Consider the following 23986-nt stretch of genomic DNA (forward strand, 5'->3'; position numbering starts at 1 on the left):
AATAAGGAATCTCCACACTTAATGGCTTGCTGGCATTACTTCACAAACCACTCTCCCTGGCAAAATGCCAGGCGTCATCTAGATTTGTTTACAGACACTAACACATTAGAAAGCCATTTGTTTGCAATCTCAAAGTCCCTTATCCATAGTAATAATAAGGTAAGTAATGCTTAGATTTCCACACAAGTTTAACAAGTCTATGTTTACCTGAAATGCTTAACCATTCTGAAAATTAGAGGAAAGCAGGGCAAGCAATAACACAAAATTGGGTGGAAAAAAAAAACCAAATTAATTATCCTGGATCTTGAAAAAAAAATGGAGCTTATTTAGAAAGGAGAAAGAGATTGACAGCTTTAGAATTCTGGAGGAAAAACTCAAGATATTTTCCAGGACCTTCAAGGTTTTGATGCATCAATCTTGAATTTTTTTAAAAAAATGAAGACTTAATATCTCCCCCCTCCCCCTGGCACACACTGGGATTGAACTCAGGGGTACTTAACCACAGAGCCACATCCCCAACCCTTTTAGTATGTTTATTTAGAGATAGGGCCTCACTGAGTTGTTTAGGGCCTACCTAAGTTGCTAAGGCTGGCTTTGAACTCATGATTCTCTATCTCAACCTCTTGAGCCACTGGGTTTACAGGCATCTGCCACGGGGAAAGCCTTAGTATTCCTTTTTTTTTTTTTTTTTTTAAAGAGAGTGAGAGAGGGGAGAGAGAGAGAGAGAGAGAGAGAGAGAGAGAGAGAGAGAGAGAGAGAGAGAGAATTTTTAATATTTATTTTTTAGTTCTCGGCAGACACAACATCTTTGTTGGTATGTGGTGCTGAGGATCGAACCCGGGCCGCACGCATGCCAGGCGAGCGCTACCGCTTGAGCCACATCCCCAGCCCCTTAGTATTCCTTGGTAGTGAGGTTCTCACTCTTGCTTAGCTATGATCACAGGCATTTGAGGGATCCGAATGGAGACACTCACAAGTAAGAGAGGAAAAGAAGGCAGAGGAAAGAGAGTTTAGAGGCGGACTTACACAAGACTAAGAAAATGGGAAAGAACACCTAAAGCAAAAGGCATAGATGAATGAAATGGGGGTAAAATGGCCCAAAACAGTGTTAACTGTGGTCTTCAATGGGCAAAAATTAACAACACAAACAAAATGTACCAAGACGTTTGTGAACTAGCAAAGATAGGTTCAACTCATGTCATCTGCCAATCTCAAAAAAATCAGCTTCCTCTAAAGAGATTTTCTTTTGAAAGTCAGTACAGGCTACAGATGAGAGGTCAGTATTCGAAGGGCAAGGGAGAAGGACCCAAAAGCAAACTGAGTACAAACACAGAATAGCCTATAAGTCACGTGCTCAAAACTTGGGGAATGCCAGCACTTTAAGGAATAACATCTATACAGAAAATCTGAAAGGCAGACTAAGTGCCCATAAATATATGTACATCAAAATGGATGTTGAAAAGTTAGGATGCTCCCACACATTTTAAAAATCTTTTACACAAAAGAAATAGTAAGCATGCAGAAAGAGCTAAGTAGAAGAAAGTGCAAACATATTAGCCATTAGGCCAATAATAGCATCTGGCATTGCCAGTTGTCATGAAAGGTCTTGATATATTTCAGTGGTTAATAAAAGGATATTACCATGTGATAACTGATGGTTTTATACCACTGTCTGACTGGCCTACAAGTTGCTGAAACAGCAAATCATTTTATGAGCACTCTAAGAAGCAAATACTAGAAGAATATCTTTTAGCATTGAAATTTTAAGAGTAGATACAGACTACCTTGCATACCTCCTGTGCTTAACACAGTTTCCCACCAAGAGGGCTGCAGCTGAAACAGTGTGGGACCATTATGCTTTGGAGAATGTGACAGGGAAGCCGGGGCACTTTAACAAAGAGAAGGGAAACAAAGGAGATGGTATGACATCAGTCTACCCACAGCAGTCACAGGAAAAACTCCATGCTAAAATTAGGACAGTTCCCTGTTGTCTGCAAATAATTGCATTTGTGTGTTTTTTTTTTTACAAGATTGATATTTAACATGTGGCATATTGGTCAATCTAAAAGAAGCAGGCAGTCATTGAGAATCAATCCCTAAAATTACTAAATATTAACAAAATTTTTAATTCAATGTGGCTAATGATTTACCAAGTTGTGCCATTGCTGTTTTTCAAGTGGACTTTTATTGGCTTTGTGAAAAGAATAAGAATCATGCTTAACCATTAGGTACAGCATAGTGTGTATTTAATCTACATTCTGGCGAATAGGATTTCAGTAGACACCAAAACACATGTAGCAGGGTGGAAGGATACTTTTTAAATACCTAATCCTGTAAACAAATATAATTCTTATTATTACAAACAATGAAATAATTAGTTATTGCTTTTTTTAGGAAACCTTATCTTATAAGAAAAACGTTGATAAAGTAATGGGTGTTATTAGTATTAGTATCATTAATGTTGATTAATATTAAACTTATAGTAAAAGAAATAATAACTAATTTGGTTGCTCCCGAGTTCTATACCTTATACCTTTACCTGTAATGTTGTTTGTTCTTGTTCATAACCACTTTGTGTGAAAGGTGTTCTTATGGAAGGAACTAAAACTCAGAGGGTAATTGGCCTAATGTCACTTAACCAGGATGAAGTTTCAAGTCCAGATCTGCTTGAGCTTTTTCTCTCATGTTGTAAATAAGTATAGATAAGATTGCCTTTGTGTTTCTATTAAAATACCAATTCCATAAAAACTAGAGAAGAGTACACCTTACTTTTTGTTTATTCTAACTGTAAAGATAACCAGTTGTAAGCTGACAGAGGGCAGTCTCCATATAAAATTAACTGACAGTCTAGTCTAACTGCTGCTTCCTCTGAGTTGACTTGAATTCTTGGTGCTGCCACACCTCACCTGAGAACAAGTTTAACAGTCTTGGCCTTCTCCATACCATTTGGTCCAGTGGAGCTTAGAACAATTGGGGTACAAATCCTGGTCTTGCCACTTTCTGTGTATCTGGCAATGTGTCATTCAATATCTTGGAATTTCAGTGTTCTCATCAAAAAACAAGGAGATTTAGCACAAACTTTGGAGCTGTCACAATTAGGAACACGTATGAAAAGTACCTTGATAATGATTAGGACAAATTAGAATAATGAATTGGGACTTTTCTTGTACTGTTTTAAAAGTGCAGGTCTTGTGGTAGCTGAGAGTCCAGGGCTAGGGAAGGACCTCTGCTGAGTTAGGTGTCCTCTATTGAAGCCCATAAAGGAGGAAAAAGAAAAAGGGTCTTAAGCCCAAGGTAACTTCTATACTAGCAAATGAAGACAAGGTGGCCCACTTCTTCTAGCCTATCGGAGCTAAAACATGATGGCATTTTGACGTGTGAGCTTGTGCTATATATTAACTCTCTACTAACTGGCTTCCTTAGCTGACTGTTGCTGTTTTCTTTCTGGACAGAGTTTTGGCTAATATCCCATTCACACCTGCAAATGTCTGTTCTATCAGCAAATATGTCACTATGCAAGTTGTCCCTTCTCGGAATTTTTCTAAATAATACAATAGTTTTCTAAACAAATAGTTTTCTAAATAATACAAATTTAATTAATGCTCATGAAATACACCTGTCTTGTGTATAAAACTATACCTTCTTAGAACACAGAGACTTATCTTTGCTTGAATCTTCTAAAATGAAAATGATATCTCTAACTCCAAACCAACTTTTTCAAATGAACCTTTCAAAAAATATTTTTCATTGTAACACAAGAAATATAAAAATAAGAAAAATCAGAATTCATTACTCATATTCACTTCAAAACTTCTCTGAAACTTAGTATTTCAGAAAAGATAAGTTACCAGTTATATAAATACTGAAAATGATCTAACAAAGCCAGTGGATATTTCAAGTTTTATTCTTAGAATGGGTTTAGCCTCAGGGCTTACCTCCCAACCCAGGCAGGTTGGAAAACTACAAAAAAAGGTTTTATAAGTAACAATCAAGGCAATGAAAAGTTCTCTCTCAATATAGAAAACCTGTGTTGTATTTAAAAAGAACTGGGTGTCACCTGTCAAAACTCATGCCTGAGTTAGCCTACATGAGTAACAAGTATGGTGCAAAACATTGAGATAAATGGGATGCTGGTCTCCAAATCTCTAAATCTCCAAATCTCTAAGTACCCTAGATTACATTTTCCTCAATTTTAAGGGAAAAGAGTTGGAAAAGTGCTACCTGTCTGAACTTTCTCCATTACCTCAGACCATCCCCATTTAAAATTAGAAATTAAGATGCAGAAATTGTGAAACACTTAAGCTAAAATAAAGTCAGTAAACTCTGCCCTATTTTCTCAGCACTCTGTTCTGAAAAAGGAAATATATAAATAACTTTTGAAAATGTTTAAAAATGTATCAGGGGTTGGAGGTATAGTGCAATGGTAAAGTAAGGTCTTGGCATGCATGAGGTCCTAGGTTCAATCTCCAGAACCATCCTCCAAAAAGACATATCAGTGTGTAAAAGTTTGCTTCTATTAAGAAGAAAAATGATCTTAAGTCATAGAAGGAAGGTTTCAACATAGATTTTTTTTAAATGATGTTGAAATATGCTTTGAGGAAAGGATGTGGGAATTTCTAAAAAGAAATTATCGAAAGCTATTTCTTGGTTTGGTTTAAGTGCTAGCCGTCGACAAGTTGCACTATATGACTTCCTGAAATTTCTCTGAGTCCAGAGTCTTTGAAATTTAACCTGGAAGCTTTAAGACAGTTCTTTTCTTCATTAATTGATTCTTATGAAAAATATGTGCTGAGTGCCTACTACACACTAGGTCTTAAACAAAGTGCTCAGGCATGCAAGGATGAACATGAGCTGTAACACAAGGCTCCTGACCTGCAGACTCTCCCACAGAGAATGAGGTTCCCACTGAATAGGGTGGGGGTCACACTGCTGCAGCCCGGCTGGCTGGGCAAAATAAGGGGGGGGGGCGGGGTTGACGAACAACTTTTGTACATTGATACAGCAGGAGTAGGAGCCGTTTATTGTAGGACCGGAGGGGTATATATACATTCCACACAGCTTATCTTAATTAACATAATAAACTAGATACAGCAGTCAACCAATAAGGAATCTCCACACTTAACGGCTCACTGGCGTTACTTCACAAACCACTCCCCCTGGCAAAATGCCAGGCACCATCTTGACTTGTTTACAGACTCTAACATCACACAGTGAAGAAAGGACTGTGGTCTCCACTGTTTGCATCAGTTTCTTCTATAGCTTCCTCGCTGAAGCCTCTCTGCCCTTCCTATTTAGTGTCCTACGCAGTCCTGTCCCATCTTGAAGTTTGCTTTATGCCAACCTCCCAGTTTTCACCACCCTACCCCAGTAGACAAGTCTATGATAGAAATACACTGAGTCTTAGTAAATACATTCTTAACAGATGCTTAAGTCACGACCATTCTTCTTTTGGGAATGAGGGTTATACTTTAAAGAAGGATGTTTATTAATAACAAGTTAATAATTCTCTAAAAAAAATACAATGAAGAGAAGCTATTTAGTCCACGTGTGGGGGATAATTGATGAAAGACGTAATTCTTGGGACACTTTAAATTATACCACTATAAACCTTGTTCTATTTCCCTTTTTTCTCAGAATGCCAAACCTGAGTTCCAAATAGCTGAAGCTCCATAGATCCTCTGCCTAAACATCTCATCAGTCCTCTAAGTCATCTGGAATGAATATCAATTTTTAAACACTGTATAGATTTGTACTTTCATGTAAGCATTTTACTTCTTTGGAGGACCCTTAAAAATGCTTCCTGCTTCCATAATTTGAATTGAAATCTCATAGGAAACAAAACATAATAATAATAATAATAATAATAATAATAATAATAGTAATAATAATAATAATAATAATAATAAAGGCATTGCTGAAATTCTGTTCACTCATTGCTTATTCAACTACCACCCAATTCAAACTACATAGACATAAGCTATATCTATGCCATTTGAATGACAGGTTAAAAATGCAATCAGACATCTGCATGTTTCCAAGTATTCAAGTGTTTGGCGTTATGTAGACAAATATATGGATGACCGCCAAGTTGTTAAAATGCTGGAGATGGTCTGGGAAGAACTTCTCATTACCTAAAGTATTCCACAAAGGGCAAAATATCTTCACCCCAGTTTTCCTGTGGAGACTATGGAAAAAGTGATTTGGAGAAAAGATAAAGGGGATCTGTCTTCCTGTGTAGTATCAGATATTGGCCCAGAATAAATGCTTTTGGCTAGTCTGATAGGTAAAATTATCTGCTTCTAAATTTCAACGTCTGGCATTTCTCCACTGTAGCTGACCTCATGATGCTCTGTTCCCTGAAAGGCATTTCTTTCCTCCCCGAGCTTTCTCCATTAGCCAGGCAAGTATGGATAAAACTGGTCCTGCAAATGTAGGTTTCTTAAGAGCAAAGGAAAGTATATAGCTGTATTTCATTCACATTAATTTTTAAAATTTTTTTACATTTGGATGAAATTAACCCTATTTTCAGCACAAAACTGACAAGCCCATATAGACTTTTAACACCCCATTAATCTTACTTTGTTAGACTGGGGCATACACCAGCCAAAAACTGGAAATTTGATTAGCTGGTCCCATGCATTAACTATCTCATGGGTATGGCATTTTAAAATATTTTCCAGATATACAAAAGTTGCATTACTAATATTTAAAAGTCTATATGGAGTTTGCAAAAAAATTTAAAAAAAACAATTTCCTCATGAAATAATTGCACTTTGCTACCAAAAAAATTGAATTTCTTTTAGGAATTTTTTTTCACTGATAAATAATAATCTAGAAGAGAACTATGTAAACTGAACTTTGATTTTCAGTAACCTTTTAACTTGGGGCATTTTTTTCACCTAATCCTCTAGATTTATCAGGATCTAGTAAAAAAAAAATCAGTGGCTATTTGATAATAATTCTCAATTTTATACAATACTATGGAGTTTTCAAAAAATCCTTCTGATGGACATGAATCCAATTGGAGTCATTTTGAAATGGATAGTCAATTTATTGGATTAGTTGATAAGGTGACGAAAATCTCTTCTAATCAGATGGATATCTTCAGTGACTCAGAAAAGGCTTTTTCATACATCTCGAACTCATTAAAGCCTTTGTAAATCTCACGGAATGACTTAATGGTACATTTTATGTCCCTTTCTTCTTTTGTGATTTTTAAACAGCTTAGCAAATTGTTCCTAGAGCAAACTGTGTATCAGCACAAATGCTTCAATTCAGAAGCTAATGCAGCCCTCTTGCTCATAAGAAGCTGCCCAACCAAGCTGAAATCAGGGAGGATACCAGAACTAACCTATTTTAGATTCTCTGAGACCAGAAAAATAAGTTGTAATGCACAAGGGCATTTTCTCCTGGAGGTTTCACCTGAGATTTCCATCTCTTCTCTCATCTCCACATTAAGCAAAAAGAATAGAAGCGTGGCCTGCGGCAAAGCAAGGCCTTTCCCTCCAAACTCCTGAATAGTGTCACATTTGGTGAAAGCAGATGATTTAACAGAGTGACTTACAACAGATATATTCACCTGAGGAATAGTCTAGCTTCTCAGCAATATCACTAGGCAGTTAAAGGCATATGACCTTTTTTGGCTATCCTGCTATTTAACTCATTGGTTAAACCCTTCTACAGAAACAAGTGTGAGCACTAATAAAAACCAACACCCATTTCATTCTGCCGGTATTCAAATTTATACCCACTCCTTGTTGCCTCCTGTGACAGCCTGGAATATACCCTTTCTATCATGGAGGAACCTCTGCAGTGGTCTCTCAAGGCTCAGCAACATCAATATTCTGAAGTTACTGCCTTCATTTCAAGTGGGAACAGAAGACAATGGCTTTTCTGGGTTTCAGGTCACTTCCTGTGACATATAGGATCCCCAGAAACACTATAAACCTCTATCTGACCTACTCACACATCACCCAACTCAGACTCAATGACAGAATCACCAAATACCACACTAGTGCTGATGACTATTTTTAATCATGAAAGGTGTACAGCTATTCTCTTATAATACAAAAAACATCCATCAATCATATGACATTTTGAACATATGTCATTCTAAAATTTGCAAAGTTTTAAGCTAGCTCCTTTTAAGCATAAAAAATCTTTTCTTATCATTTGCATTTTATAAAATAAACCTAATCATGCCAGAAAGCACAGGTTTTAAATTTGCAAATGCCTATAAATTTGGCTGAGTGAGGTTTTATAAGAAAATCACAAATTTTATATGACTCATATATATTATTTCTCTCCATCTGTACTCAGCCCAAACAATTATATTTTGTTAATAACCAATTCATCATACAATTTGCATTTTAAAATATATTTTTTAGGCTTAAATTTTAACTTGTTTCTTAGTTCAAACATTCAAACATCTCACATCTTACTTGAAAGAAGTTGCGTGAACTTTAGCTGAGGAGTTTCACATATTCTCCTCATCTCAAATGCAGTCTCTGCAGGGAATAATTTCCTGTGGGAAGTAACTGTAGGAGTATCTCCACTGTTCTATGGAAAAGTAAGAACAGCTGCAAATTTTTAAAGAATAACTTATATAGAAAAATGTCAAACTAGGGGCATTTCTACCTTTCCCTTGACTAAACACAGCCATCATTCTTTTAAGCACTCACTAAAGGAGAATTTGTTAACCCAGATGATGTCTCAAAACCAGGCCAGATATCACTAAACAGAAATTCAATAGTATTTTTCTCAGTACTATGGAAAATACTTTTAAATACCATTTATCATGTCTAGTTTAAAATGATTAATGAGGTGTACATTTCTGTTTCTTTCTCTCCCTCTCTTCTCTTTCTCTCTCTTCTTTCTCCCTTCCTTACTCTCTCCCTCTGTCCTCTCCCTCTTTTCCTCTCTTTAGATTAGTAATCACATATTAAAGTTGCAATACTTTCTGGGTTTACTGTATATGGCAAAATTATGTGAAGCGGGATGCTTGTCCTACTCTGTTGAACGGAAAAATAATGAATATATATACGTATATAGAGAATTTGAATATATGTGTGTATACACACAAATAATGTGGCTATTTTACATGTGAATATTAACATATATAGTATTTAAAGTATATAGTATTGTTTTTGTATACATACGTAATTTCTGAATTTCTCTCATTTGGTGGTTAATCATCCTAAAATGAAAAGGTAACTTTTAAAATACATGTATATAATATTTGAAACATGTTTAGAACAAAGGAGCAATGTTTGCTTAGGCAAGAGTTACTCTGTTTGGCAAATTGTTAAATACCACCTAAATTATACCCCTGAGAATTTCTAAACTACACTTAGAATTTTGAGAACTCTGTTAGGAGAACGTCTGTTAAGTCTGACACATGAGCTCACTTGCAAACATATAGATTTGTTGTAATCCATATTAGTATTTCAGATTATCACTCCAGAGTGTTTTTTTTTAAATCATTTTAAAATCAAACAGCATAGCAGACTGTAGGTATCAAAATTAAACATAAGTGAAGATGAAGTCATCCCTTACACACTCTTTTACTCAGTTGAGTCCTTTTCTTTTAGGTCATGTTTTTGTTGTCATTGCCTTTTGAAAGATGAAAAAACACATTTTTCTAAAAATTGTGCTATGTATTTAACAGCATTGTCAGGGCCAGGGCAAGGATTTCATTTATGGGTAATATACTATATTGCTGAATATTTTCTCTGAAATGGAAGTATAGTAAGGATGAAAAATGTCATATAATAAGATTAAAGGGTATTACAGGTGGATATTTTAAATGTAAAAACTGAAAATAAAAAGAAAAATCCTGGGAAATAAATTGAAAGACTATGATTATTTGCACAGTTTAGCTTTTATTTCTTTGTGTGTTTCTTTACTTCTCAACATCATTTACCTCAATAGACAAAATGGAATCATTTGTTTCTTTTAAACTGAACCCCAATAAATATTAGATCCATGCAATAAAAATTGTTGACTGGCAATTTGTAATGTAGAATAGAAACAATTGAAGGAATATGGGGGAAATAAAGGTCGGAGAAATACCATAGAGAAAGTTTAAATGTGAATCCTACACCTGATCAAGAACAGCTCTTAGGAAGCTAAGCATTAGCAATAGAACCAATGTTATATTAAAGAGACGCCAAAATTTTTTTTAAAGAGAGAGAGAGAATTTTAATATTTATTTTTTTTGTGTTTTTGGCGGACACAGCATCTTTGTTTGTATGTGGTGCTGAGGATCGAACCCGGCCACACGCATGCCAGGCGAGTGTGCTACTGCTTGAGCCACATCCCCAGCCCAGAGACGCCAAATTTTGACCCATTTCATATAAGGGCAATGTTGAGGAAAGCGAAGAATTAATTGGATCTTATGGCTTCATTCAGTTTCACAGAGACAAGATTTCTGAGCTCATAAAACTGCACTGTGAACCCAGCTACAAAGAGAATTCCATCAGTTTTCTCAGAACCTAAATTAAATACTACCAGAAATTTGGTCCAAAGATAGAGTACACTGTAACTATGGGTAAAATTTTAGGAACCATGCATCAATGCTTTTCTGTGTTTTTCATAGTGCTTAGTACTAGGGAAGCAGAAGATGCTTTTTTAATTCCGCTGTTCAACACCCAAGAATGCTTTATACACAGGAGAAAAAAAAAAAGAAAAGAAAAAAGAAAAAAACCTGCAAGATGATGTGATATGATCACAATTTGAGACCACTGTGAAAAGTTTGGCAAAAGGCACCTCACAAAAGAATGTTTTATGGAAAAAAGTAACTGAAAAGTCAGTATCAAATTAGAAAGTATTATAAAAATTGTTTACGTATCTAGAGAAAACCTTTTCCACATGAGGAAAAACAAATTTAAATTTTTAAGGTGTGTTGAAATTCCAAAACAGCATGTCAATATTAAACTAAGGTGATTTAAAATGGTACTTGTACTGAAAATGATTTATCTACATTATTTTTCATTAAAGGAGAAAAAAGATGATGAGGTAAAGGATAAGAATAAGTAAAAGAAAAATAATAGTTCTGTTTAATTTTATGAGTAAAATAATTCAGAAGAGAACTCTTTGGACTATTGTATCAATGTAATTTTTTACTTTAAAATTCTCATAACTGATCATTTTTTATCTATTCACTAAATGAAGAAGTATAGATCAATACTAATTCAAGGAATAATCTCTTTTTCATGTTAAAAGATGAAATAATAGTAGATGAGGCAAAGAAACAAGTACTTGAGTAACATCAGCATGTTATCTCTGTCCAATCTGCATAAGTAAGGTACACCTAAAACTATTTGCAATTTATAAAAAAAAGAGATTTGAAAAACATTTTGACATAGAACTCACTAAGAAGAGCCATGTTGATCCAGGAAGAAACATTCTTGGCAAAAGCCAGCTCTCAGCTAATGCTCAGATGTGGGGATATTCACAGAGCTCCAGACCAGTGCTATTGAAGTTGTCTTGCTTATTGAAAAGAGCTGCATAAAGGAAACTAGAAACTGACAAATGGGGAAATTTTTTTTTATTTCATATTCTTAGTAAAACTTGAGAGTGTTAGGTTTATACCCACAAAACCTATGTGACCATATTATTACCCACAGAGTTGGGAAACAAAGCCATATAACTTTTTGAGGTATTTTAAAGAAAGTGTCACAAAGGTTAATCCAATTTTACAAGAAAGCATTCTCTTAGGTCTCTGGAAGAAACTTTTAAATGTAAAATCTACTCTCTTGTGTCTGTTAATCCTTTGCACCTATGATTAGTTCCTGTCTATGTTATCCAATAAAAAGATTTAATATAGGTCAAAGATACCTGGAGCTTATTCCCCTTTTAACAAAAATCAATATCCCAAAGAAACACAACTTGGCATTTATAGATATGAGCATTGGCTTGTATCTCAATAGATAATAATAGTAACAACAACAACATCAACAATATAATGTAGCTGGGTTCCCTAGTTGCATTAACTGGATTATAAAATCAAAATAAAAGTTAGAAAATATAAGCATTGAAAAAAAAAACAAGCTTTCTTGGAGATTTTGATCAGCATCTTAACAGAGTAACTAGGCTTCTTAATTAAATATTAAGAACTATCACTCAGTGCAGGGAAAACAGTGATGATTATGTAATAGCTTTCTATTGAGATTATTCTTGTCTAGCATATGGACTATTTCACATAACACTTCACAAGTTTTGATACTTCTGACATCGTAATCTAAAGTAGATACTGTTTAAAATCCTGTGATCACTAAAGTACTCTAAAATATGAGCTATTTAAATATGTATTTCCTGGCAATTAATGCCTACCGGTAACAGTGACCAAATGCTTCATTACAGGATGGTAAATGAAAAGCAGCCACAGCTGAAAAGGAACATAAGAGAATTAACCAGGACTTTTCCCCCTGTAACATTTCATGTTGCCACAGAATAAACAGATTTAACAGTAGTTCTTTAACCTTCTTTAAAAGCATGATGATGGGCAATTTCCTACATAAAATATTAGATTTTAAATATAGTTATTAATCAAATTCAATATCCAATTCAGGATCCCATGAAAACTTGTCAAATGTACAGAGAAAAAGGTCAGATTAGTTTACATACTATGGGTAAATTATTCTTCCATTTGACTATATGATTTTTAGACAGACATTGTATTTGAAGCCTAGCAGAAAATAGAAGATTGAATCAGAAATGGCAAATATTCACCCATTAGGTAAGAAAAAAGGAAATACAAAATCACTGAGTTAATACTTTGTCTATTTGAATTAAACAAAATTTTAAGTGTGTTACAAAACACAACCTGTACAAACAGCAACTTTATAACTACAAAGACAATTAATTTAACCTTGGAAAAGAATAAGACTAGATGAAATGCACCAAATCATTAACCATGTGTTTGGGTAATGAGACTAGTAATGACTTTGTTTCTCTTCCTTTGTGTTACTTCTAAATATCTTAATAAATGGGACTCATTTTAAAGAACAAGTGTGTTATTATAAGAATAATTTTCTTACCCAAGAAATAATTTCAATTTTTACTGGAGCTTTTAAGAAATTTTACTGATGCTTTGCTTTAGTGGTTGTTTCTATAGAAAAATACATAAGTGTTTAGTCTAGTTTTGCAGGGAAGACAATTCCTCATGTACATTGCCTTAACATAGGAGTTCTGAGGTTCAAATCACAAATTAAATATCTTCCAGAAACGTATTTAATATACACAAGATGAATTCTGTGTTTCATTTTTCTTTTCCAAGAATGTTATCTTTTCACTGTTAAATGTTGGCTTCTTTTCAGTAAACAGTGCATTTGGCAAGAGCTGTAACATTTTCTCAACTGTGCAAGTGATGATTAATGATTCAGTGCTCAACAGCATCATGATCATTTTCACTAGATTCCTAGTTTAAATGTATGTGTGTGTGTGTGTATATATATGTATATACATACATATAAACATATATATACACACACACATATACAAACATATAAACATATATATATATACACACACACATATACATACAATTGATATATCTATATATCAATTTTATGGATATGTATATCAATTATATATGCATATACATATAATTGATACTTTCCTTCTTCAAATGTATATTTGTAGAAGGATAAGATCCAACTAAGATCATGTGGCACAGATAGTCATGCACTTAAATAGAAGTATCTTGTTATCTTGAATCAACTCTGCTTTCCCCCTACTTGTGGAAAGTAATTTATTAATGTTAATATATTATAATACGTGGACCTTTCTTTTATATAAATAATGCTCATATACCTACCCACAATAGTAAACATTTTTGGTGACACCAACATATTCTAAGCATGTAAGCACATGTGAGAGATATATAAGATAATGACTGTAGAGCTTATCATTTATGGAGAAATTCTGAAGTACCAAGGACTGAGTCAAATACTCACAGATGCAGTCCACTGAGGCTTTTCTACATTTCTGTTAGAAGTTGCTGTGCCTACTTCATAGATGAAGAAACCAAAGAGACCAGAATTTGGAAGCTCAGAGCTTGTGAACAGTGGCAGGAGTGTAGGGGGAGGGGGTTAAAAGAATCCTGTCCAATTTAGGGCCCCAGGGATTCCCGCTATGCTGTGGTATCTAGGTCACATTGCTGAATGGGGCAGCTTGTGGTCTGGATGGGATGACAGGCCTGGGTAACAACAGTAACAACCTTATTATCTTAAGTGAGATAGTCATTTGTTCTACAGTGCAGGAAGTTTGAAGAAAAAAAAAGTTCCCTAACTTGAAGAAAACTGAATGCTCAGAAGGGAGAGGTTAAATAACTTGGGGTATATACTACAGTTTTGTTTTTTTCAAGAGATTTGGGGGGTGGCGGAGCAAATTTCTTCTGTCAGTTTTTAGTCACCAACTTGCAGATGAATTTTAATGTCAAGTACACAGTGGTTTTGTTTTTAAATGATCATTAATAATTACTTTTGGTAACCTTTCACTTATATCCACATAACTACTTCTCATTGCTAGCCCTAGGTAACTTGTTTATTATTTTTACATTTTTCCTTTTCTAATATAATTATTTATAGTGATGTATGGACAATTTTAAAGCTATTTATTTCACAAAAAAAATCAGATATTTCTTTGTGTTATTGCTTTTTTTCCCTTAAAAAATCTCTTAACAAAACCTTTCCAAGTGAGTTGTTTTAAATATAGTTCATGCTTTTTTTATAGCTGAATAATGTACCATACTATAGAAGTATACTGTTCAGTTTCCAAATTGATAGTCACTTCATATGTTTCTATGTTTACAAATAGCATTAAGGAACATTATTGAGTATCTATCTCTTAGCTATATAAATATAAGTTCTGTTTTTCTTTTTCCTGTTTTTCCCCCCCTTTGGTACCGGGTATTGAACTCAGGAACACTTAACCACTGAGCCACATCCCCAGCCAATGTATTTTATTACATATGCAATTCTTAAAATATTACCAGATAGTTTTTTTAAAAGCCTATAAGAAGTTCTGTTTAACATGGATACATTAAATAACAATGAAATATATACTGCTTTACCATAATAGGTAGTAAGATTTTCAAAAGTGTCTATCTTTCATTCCTTCTTTCACTTTGTCAGTTGGAATTGACTCTCAAAAATATTCCCCAGGGAAAATTTGACAATCATCTTTCAAATGAGATACTTGGTTGGCTGACTAGTTGACAAGTTGACTAGTTAGTTGGTTGGTTGGTTTTCTATCTACTTTACTCTCTTTATTCACAGAATCACTGTCACCATGAACCCCTATTATTTTTGATGGAAATATACTATATTCTTTATGTTATTGGGTCAGAAAAAAATATACAATGCTTGTACCATTAATCCACCCATCCATAATCATTGAACACCCTTGTATGATTTAAAGCACTACAGAGCAATTCTGTCCCAGAAATCAGATTATTTGATTTTCCTGTCTGCATTTCTATATCATCATTTTTGAAATTTTTCCTACATTTTTAAAAATAAGTTAACTTTAAAACAATTGAAAATGCAAACAAGCAAAAATATATAATTTAAATATACATAACAAATTTTATAAGGTATTTTAAATAGAAGTTAAAGTAGTAGATTCTCAAAAATTGCAATAAAGAAAATTTATAGACTCAACAAAACTCACATAAACTCTGTGTCTGATCATATCATATAAAGCTATTTTGGGTTTTGTTTTTAACGGACACAGAGGAGAAAATGCTTTATTAATTGAGGAAAGAAATCTTTGAATAGGACTAGCATTGACTTTTAAATTATTGGCCTTATCTTGCTCTTTTATGTATGCTCAGAATAGTGACAGCATTTTCAACAATGTTCCAAAAGCCATTTAGCTTACAAAGTGGAATTATTGTGATACGGTACACTTAATGCATTTCTTCTTCATAGCATCTTATTTCATAAAAATCAATTGGATTTTATGCCTTAACATAGAAGGGCCTTCTTCCACAATGAAGTCAGAGTTATTATGGGTAAGCTGGCCAGATATCATCAAATGCACTAGAACCTTTCTATAGTATTTATTGTTGTACAGAATGCAGTGTAAGGCACTCTACCATACTACAATAAGTAGCACTTTCTCTAGCACATCCATTGTAGAAACTCTCTATAGGAAGCTATTAATATTACAAAGGTAGGCATGAATGTCTTGAAGTTTTTCCAGAGAGTAGAAGTACTAAAGTTATATATATATATATATATATATATATAAAAATACCACCCAATATAAGTTTACAGATAAAATACATCTCACACAGGCCCTGGCTTGTGGTAAGCATTCAAAAGATGTTTGATGAATAAATGAATGAAAGCAGTTCTCTAACATGCACAATGATGACACAAGGGTAAGACACCAACAGGCACAGATTAATGAAATAAGTTCCATTAACATAGGTAAGGAAATGATATTGAATTTGCATATAAATAAACAGAGCTGGTGGAGACCAAGGCATATTTCAAACTGAAGGCATATAGTTCCATACTTTTGGGAATCCCAGTTGACAATGAGATCTCACATTAAAATTCTATCTCATTCTTCTGAAAAGCTTGTCTTCTTCCATTCTCAGGGACCCATATTACTTCCGGGTTCTTTCAACTGCTGTAGAGGCTCAGTCTATGTTCCTTCCTGCTCACCAAATCCAAGTGATTGATAAAAACCATGGTGCATTCCTGAACTTTTTTTTAAATAAAAGAATTCAAGGAAATGTTTCATTTCCATTTCACATTATTAATGGGTCCGGGCTTCAAGCTTTCTTGAGGTCTATTCCTGTGGCATGAGTTCCAAATAGGGAGCTTTAGCAAAGATTCAGTAAATTGATTTTCTTTTAAATACTCATAGAAATTTTAGTGTAATATTTTTAAAGGTATTTTTTTCCCAACCCAATGACCAAAAATAAATAACAAGATACATGTGACATAGAATCTTCAGGATGAATAAAGATGTTCATAACATTTTTTGTCTTCTTTTAAAACACTTATTATAACAGATATTTATCTCAAATGTTTTCATTTTTATTAATTTCTTATAAAATTGGTACATATATTCATATATACAGCTTTACATTATTAACATCATATTACATACATTAGGGCTTTCTCAGTAATTTTTTTTTCTTATTTCCCTCCACTTGTTTTTTCCTTGTTTTTTTTCCCCCATCAAAGGTAAGGAATATTACCAACTTGATATACACATTTTAGTGGTATTCTTATCTCAGAAAATTATATATGAATATATGTATATACCAAATTATGTGTTTGGTGAAAGTTTTTCATGCCATATGGTATATACACATTTCTTCACTTTGCTTTCTTCTCTGAAAAATACTTCACAAAGTCACTTCAAGTCAACCTGTTGTTTCTCTTTCCACAGGATTGCAGCATGATAGTCTAGGACCTTGACATACCAATTTATTCCACCATAATTTACAATATTTTCAGGATTTGGCTGTGAAGATAGACTCAAACAAACCTATTTCCTTCCTGATCTATCCAAACATATAGGATTTTTTCCTTTTAGTGTGATATATTAGCAGGACTAGGATTATCAAAATATACATGGATGGATAGATTAATAGACAGATAGATACTGATGCAGACAGATAGATTTGAGTGCAAAATGGCTGAAACATTCCACATTTCCACAATATTCCCTGTTCCCTTATCTCTCCATCAAAAGTGGCCTCTGCTCTTTTTTATTTAATTTTGTTAAATGAAGAATGTAAAGTACTGTCCTCTTATCAAATTTTTCAGAAGACCAGTGAGTTTACAGTTTTTCATATCATTGTAGTTTATTGGTTTGATCCCCTATACATTTATTTTTATATTCATTCTTTATTGTTGTTGACAAATAACAATTTGTAGTAAAATTTCAATGCAATGATATTAAGCATTTTCTTCTACATTCAAATATTTTTAACATATTCATTGTTCATCTATTACTTGTTTACTATAACTCTATGTAATTTTATATAACCAAAAACATCCATACTTAGCTCCATAATTCCTTGTTTTCTTAACATTTCCTTCCTTTTACCATATTTCACACAAAATTATTTTTCTTAAATTCTTTGTAAAGTTGTTATTTTATTTTTACATTAACATTTTTACCTTAGTGAGAATTTACATGCTATAAGATAGGAATCCTAATTTATTTTATTATACCTAGATGAACAGCTGAGCAAGACTATTAAACTATATGAAATTTTCATACACATTGGGTCTTTTCCTGGATTCAGTATTCTGTACCTCTAATGTATTTGCCTACACTAATACCAAATTTGTTTGAGTTTAGGTATTTAATACTAAGTCCTATTATCTTTAAGGTCAAATCTCCCTTTATATTATTATGTTCTTCCATAAGCTTCTTGATTATTTTAAGGCATTTAAGATAAACTCTTGTTTCTAAGTGTTGAGGACTGAACCAGAACCTTATGCATGCTAAGCAGCCTTTCCTTCATGCAGAATTTAAAATGTATACAGTTTTAAAATCTATTAATATTCTAATTAATAATCCATTAAAATCATCTTAAGAGATTATTTAAAATGAATAATCTATTTGTGAAAATATTCTTTATGGTTTATGATTTTGATAAGATTTAATCATTTCCTTTATATAAGTCCTGTTCCTTTTTTTATTAAATTACTTTCTTATTAAAATACTTTCTTTTTTATAGTATTGTAAATAACATACTTCCATTATTTCAATTTCCAGAATCTTATCTTTACTATAAAAACACATTTCTTTTCTTTATTTTTTCTTTATTTTTATTTGGTACCAAGAATTGAACTCAAGGACACTCAACCACTGAGCCACATCCCCAGCACTTTTTGTACTTCATTTAGAGACAGGGTCTCACTGAGTTGCTTAGCACCTTGCTTTTGTTGAGGCTGGCTTTGAACTTGTGGTCCTCCGCCTTTGCTTCTGGAGCCACTGGGATTAGAATCACACACCACCATGCCCAGCAAAAAAACCCCATAATTTTATATACATTATTTTTATTTTTATTTTTATAGTTGTAGGTGAACATCATGCCTTTATTTGTTTAGTTTTTTAAGTAGTGCTAAGGATCAAACCTAGTGCCTCACACATGCTGCCACTGAACTACAACTCCAGCCTTATATACATACTTTTTATCTTTTTATTATAATTTACCATATAATTTCACTAATTCTAGTGGATATTTTCTTTTAGAGTTCTCTGTTGTTATCAACATTTACTTTTATTTATTCATTTCTTATTGTTTAATTTTATAGTCTTGAAGTTTTATCTAGAATTTATAGGACCCAACTATTACTATGAATAGTAATAACAATGTCAGATATTACTCTTTCATTTCTGATTTTAATTGTAATGCTTTTGCCACTTAGAAAAATATTGATTTTATTTTTGATAAATGACCTTTATTATCTTTAAGTAGATTCCTCTTGTTACAATTTAACCTAGTGGTTTTCAAAAACTGGCTGGCAAATTTCAGCACATCATTTTCATATATTATTTCTGTGATCATGCTGATTCTTTGATTTCTTGAAATAAAGTATTATGCTTTTAATTCCTGATATTTAATCAACTTGGCATTTCTGGAATAAGCTGTGTCTCATCTATACCCATTATTCTCTTTCTCCATTGTTGGATTCTCTACACCAAGATTTAATTTGGCACATTTGTGTGTCTATTTTTAAGTGGGATTAGAATATATAATATTCTAATAATCTTTTTTTAGGTTCAGTATTAAAATTATAAGAATTTAAAAAACTGCTAAGGATTTTATTTTTTTTCCATAACAAAGACAGTACAGATAGCATGTAAAAATTAAACTGTGAAATATTAGACAGGAGTGATGGGTCTTCAGGCTCTAAGCATCAGCTGCTTCTCAGAGTCCAGCTGATGCTCTGAACCCCCGTTTCTGTCTTGCCTTCTTTCCTTCACTTGAATTCATTACCTGAAATCTTCCCAAGAAACTTTTCTTCATTGAAACTTAAGACTAGATTTTCCAAAGATGATGAACTGTAGGCACCTAGAACTCACCTGCATTTTTACTTGTAGATTAAAAACAATAGGAATGTGGCTGCTCATTGAGGTAGGTGATCATGGGAGAATAATGAAATTCAATAATGGACAGAGATGTGGAGAAACCCAGATATGTTTTATAGTGGAACAGTCAGTAAAACAAAACACCCAGCACTGATCACAAGGAAGCACCAAATTGGGAGATGGAGTGCCCACTGTGTTGGGGCAGAGAAGAGTGACTACTACTGGCACACAATTCAGAACCCCAGCAGAAATCCAGGCTAAAGAAACAGTAGTCCTAAGAACTGCATGGTGAATTGACTCTGGAGGAATTTTCTGCTCTTCCCAGAATATTCTCATAGGGCTGTAACTGGCAGCCATTTTGAGAAGGACCCTATTGTCTGAGCTTGCTGCTTTGGGAATGAACACATGGGAACACTAGGTGCTTGCCTTTGGAATAAACAGTTTTCCAGGCCAGCTATCCCAGTCTAGGGGACTAAGCAGTTGCATTTGACAATGTGAGGGAGTCAGTACTAGGAACATCAGAACTGTGGGCAGTGAATAGGACAGTACCCACCAACCCCATCCCCAGTACATTGAGACTATGTAGCCTCTGATCACCATTCCGAGCTTTGGGACATGCTGCAGAACTGGTATTATCCTCACCCTCTGAATGTGTAGCTCTGGTGAGAAGTTCCAGGAGTTCCATTCTCTGCCAGCTCCTCCACACACCACAGCATCAACTCTACCCTGCTCTTGGAGTATGCAGCCCAAATAGCTCCAGAAAGAATTTGTTACAGGCACCTCTGAGTTCTGCCCTCACTTGTTCCAGCATGCAAAACAGCAGAATAGTGTTCCAAATGACTCTAGCCACAAATTGCTCCCTCTAGTTGCCTATGGGCACCAAAAAAAGGAAAAGGAATCATTCGCAAGCCTTTGTTCTGTTCAAAGGGCACACACCCTAAGAGTTTCCACTCTTATATCCTCATTCAAGCATTTGGCAGAGAAAAAAATTTCATAATTTTATAATATCTTTTTGTGTTGTTACTTATTTAGGCTTGTTTCTCTTCCTCTTTCTCTCTCTATCTCTCTCTCTCTTTCTTTCTCTCCTGCCCTACCTCTTCTCAACATTTATTATTTCATCTTTTTTCTCTTTATCCTTATTTATTTTGCTCTTCTCCTGTTACATTTTCCCTTTGATTAATTTTTTTTCATATTTTTACTTTTTATTGTATTCTATATTATTCCCCCTGTACTTATATTTACTTTTATTATAATTAATTTTGATGATATTGCTATTGTTATAATTTTATTTTATTTATACTGTATCTTTTCCCTCCCCGCTTCCTTCTTTGCTGGGGATTGAGCCTAGCACATTAAATACACTGGATGTATTTAATGAATGTAGCTCTGCTACTGAGCTACATTCCCAGCCCACCTGAGAGAACTCACACCTTGCTCAACTCCCAACCTTGTCTGACTCAACCTTCCATGGATACTTCAATTTAAGAATTGGGGGAATGAGAGCACCCCCACAAACAAATAATCTATCTCCAAATAAACATGGCAAGAAGGAGAGTTCTGAAATCTTACTCCTAGACACTCACCCTCATAGAAATAACAGTAAGAAATAACACAAATATATGGACACCACACCCACAAGAGCCCTCAGCATCAGTCACTCCCATCCCCTATTAGATCATAAGTTGCTGATTGCACTAGAGGCACTAGAGGTGAATGACACAGAGGGGAAGTTGTGACCACGGGCCCTGCCTCTCTCTGTGAAACAACTGGAAATGTATCAATGTCTAAACAGTGTAAAAGCTCCAGACCCATCATCATGACAAACTGTAGGAAAATTGCTTTTGAGTAACCATGCCAGTATTAACAGACACTGAGGAAAAGCCTAACACCTGATGGGATTTCCACTCCCATTGTAGGAGTAACCACAGGGTGTGCACTCTACATACATCCAGATGGTTGCTGCTCTTAGAAGACCTACAGAGAAAGCAGGATCTAATACTGTATGCATTATGTCAAAACCCATGAATTACAGCCAAATAAGCCATAGGAAACTACATTATAAAGTCCAATTTGAATTAAACTCAACACCACACAACAGACTGATGTCCCAGGACACATCATCAAAAGAAGGTTGCTTACTAAGAAGGTTCTCATATAAAAGTGTGAGATTCCAATCCCACCAGATGTGCAAATCTCAACATAAAAACATAAGAAATATGAAAAAAACAAGGCAATATGATACCTCTCAAAGTTCATAACTCTCTAGCAATGGATGCCAAAGCTATTGAAGTGGATAAAATATCAAAGAATTCAAGAAAACAATAAACATAAATAATATCTGAATGGATTATGGAAGACAGTATTATGATATGAATGAGCACTGCAAAAAAAAGAGATTTAGAAAAAATTTAAATAGAAATCTTAGAAATGAAAATCAATAAGTCATATAAAAACTTAGTTGAAAGCCTTGGCCATAGACTGGATCAAGCAGAAGAAAGAATATTGGAGCTTAAATACAACTTGCCTAAATAGTGCATTCAGACAACAAAGAAGAAAAAATAAGAATGAAGAAAACATACAAGATGTCTACCACACCATTAAAAGACCAAACATCCATATGAGGGTGTAGAAAATCTAGTCAGTGGAATAACCACAGAAAATGTCCCATACCTTGAAAAAGACACAGATATCCAAGCACAAAAAACATCTGGAATTTCAAATAATATAACCAGAAAATAACCTCTTCACAACATATTGTAGTTCAATTGACAAAAATGCACAAATATAAATAAATAATATTAAAAGCTATGAGAAAGAAGCACTGAGTCACATCTAATGGTGCATACATCAGAATAAAAGCAGATTTCTCAGCAAAATCTCTAAAGGTCAGGAAGGTATGCAGTGATATATATCAAGGCCTGAAAGAAAATAACTCCAAACAAAGATTATCAATCAGAATTGAAGAAGAAATAAAGACCTTTCAAGATGAGCACAAATTTAAGGAACTCATAACCACTACACCAGCATTAGAGACCCTAAGGGATTCATTCCAGAAGAGAAATAAAGATTAACACATTCATGAGAATGTGGGAAAGAATAAATCTCACCAGGAGAGTGGATGCACAAATGAGAAATAGGAAAGGATCAAACGTTATCTACATAGGTGACTAATTTAGGTTTCAGAAGTGACTAAATTCACTTATAATTAACCTTTTAATTATCACTTTTGGTTTGAAAATGAGAACCTTTACTTCTAAAAGACTTTTCACTGTATACATATGTTTTCACAAATATTCTCAATTTTTATAGTACAAGTCTTTTTTACTGGGTACCTTTTATCTTCTAGTGATTCTCTGGACAGCCTTTTCCAGCTATATGTGACTCAAATCTGACTATTTAGCATGGTAGTTCACATTAGTACACACACACAAAAAAAAAAAAATGGAAGGCAAACCAATCTCTACCACCATGGATGAGAGTGGAGCAGCAGGCAGTTTGCTATTCCCCAGTGAGGCATGGAGATGAAGTCCAGATCTCCAGTCTCCTCACATACTCCTTGCCTCAAGAATAGGGAGATTACAGTTTAACCATTCAATGATCTTTCAATCCTTGGCCAAAAGACTAGTTCATCGCCTGTATGCGTCTCCTCTATTGTCAACTGTAAACTCTGTGCCTTATAGAATCCCTGAAGGCCAAGCGCTTTCCAGAAACTACCATGTACCAGTTCTTACCTGAAGCTTTCTGATTCTAGTCCCCAGGGTTGCTTGAGCCCTAGGAGAAGCCATTTACCAATTCTCCCCACTGAGCCTCCTTTGTCTGTCATACCCCGAAAAGAGAGGTGGGGCTTATTTCGGCAGCTATAGTTCCAGATCATTTTCACTGGCCAAAATAGTAAATAAGTCAATTCTAT

The 23986-nt window shown here is 34.2% G+C and overlaps 1 long non-coding RNA gene across 4 annotated transcripts in view; it reads right to left on the minus strand.

Annotated features, from left to right (window-relative positions):
• The window catches only part of LOC110598342 (uncharacterized), a 234718-nt gene that overhangs the window by 30318 nt on the left and 180414 nt on the right, over window positions 1–23986 (minus strand). Inside the window, exons 1-2 of one of the 4 annotated variants that reach the window (XR_013437301.1) lie at window positions 13959–14078; window positions 12334–12388 (exon numbers count right to left, since the gene is read on the minus strand). The exons of 2 other annotated variants lie outside the window; for them this stretch is intronic. This is a non-coding gene — a long non-coding RNA (uncharacterized LOC110598342). Of the gene's footprint in view, window positions 1–12333; window positions 12389–13958; window positions 14079–23986 lie in introns of those variants that run through there. One more of the 4 variants, XR_002484152.3, reaches the window with a different exon arrangement.

The sequence above is a fragment of the Ictidomys tridecemlineatus genome, chromosome 1 (genome assembly GCF_052094955.1).
Source record: "Ictidomys tridecemlineatus isolate mIctTri1 chromosome 1, mIctTri1.hap1, whole genome shotgun sequence".
Classification (NCBI taxonomy): Eukaryota; Metazoa; Chordata; class Mammalia; order Rodentia; family Sciuridae; genus Ictidomys; species Ictidomys tridecemlineatus.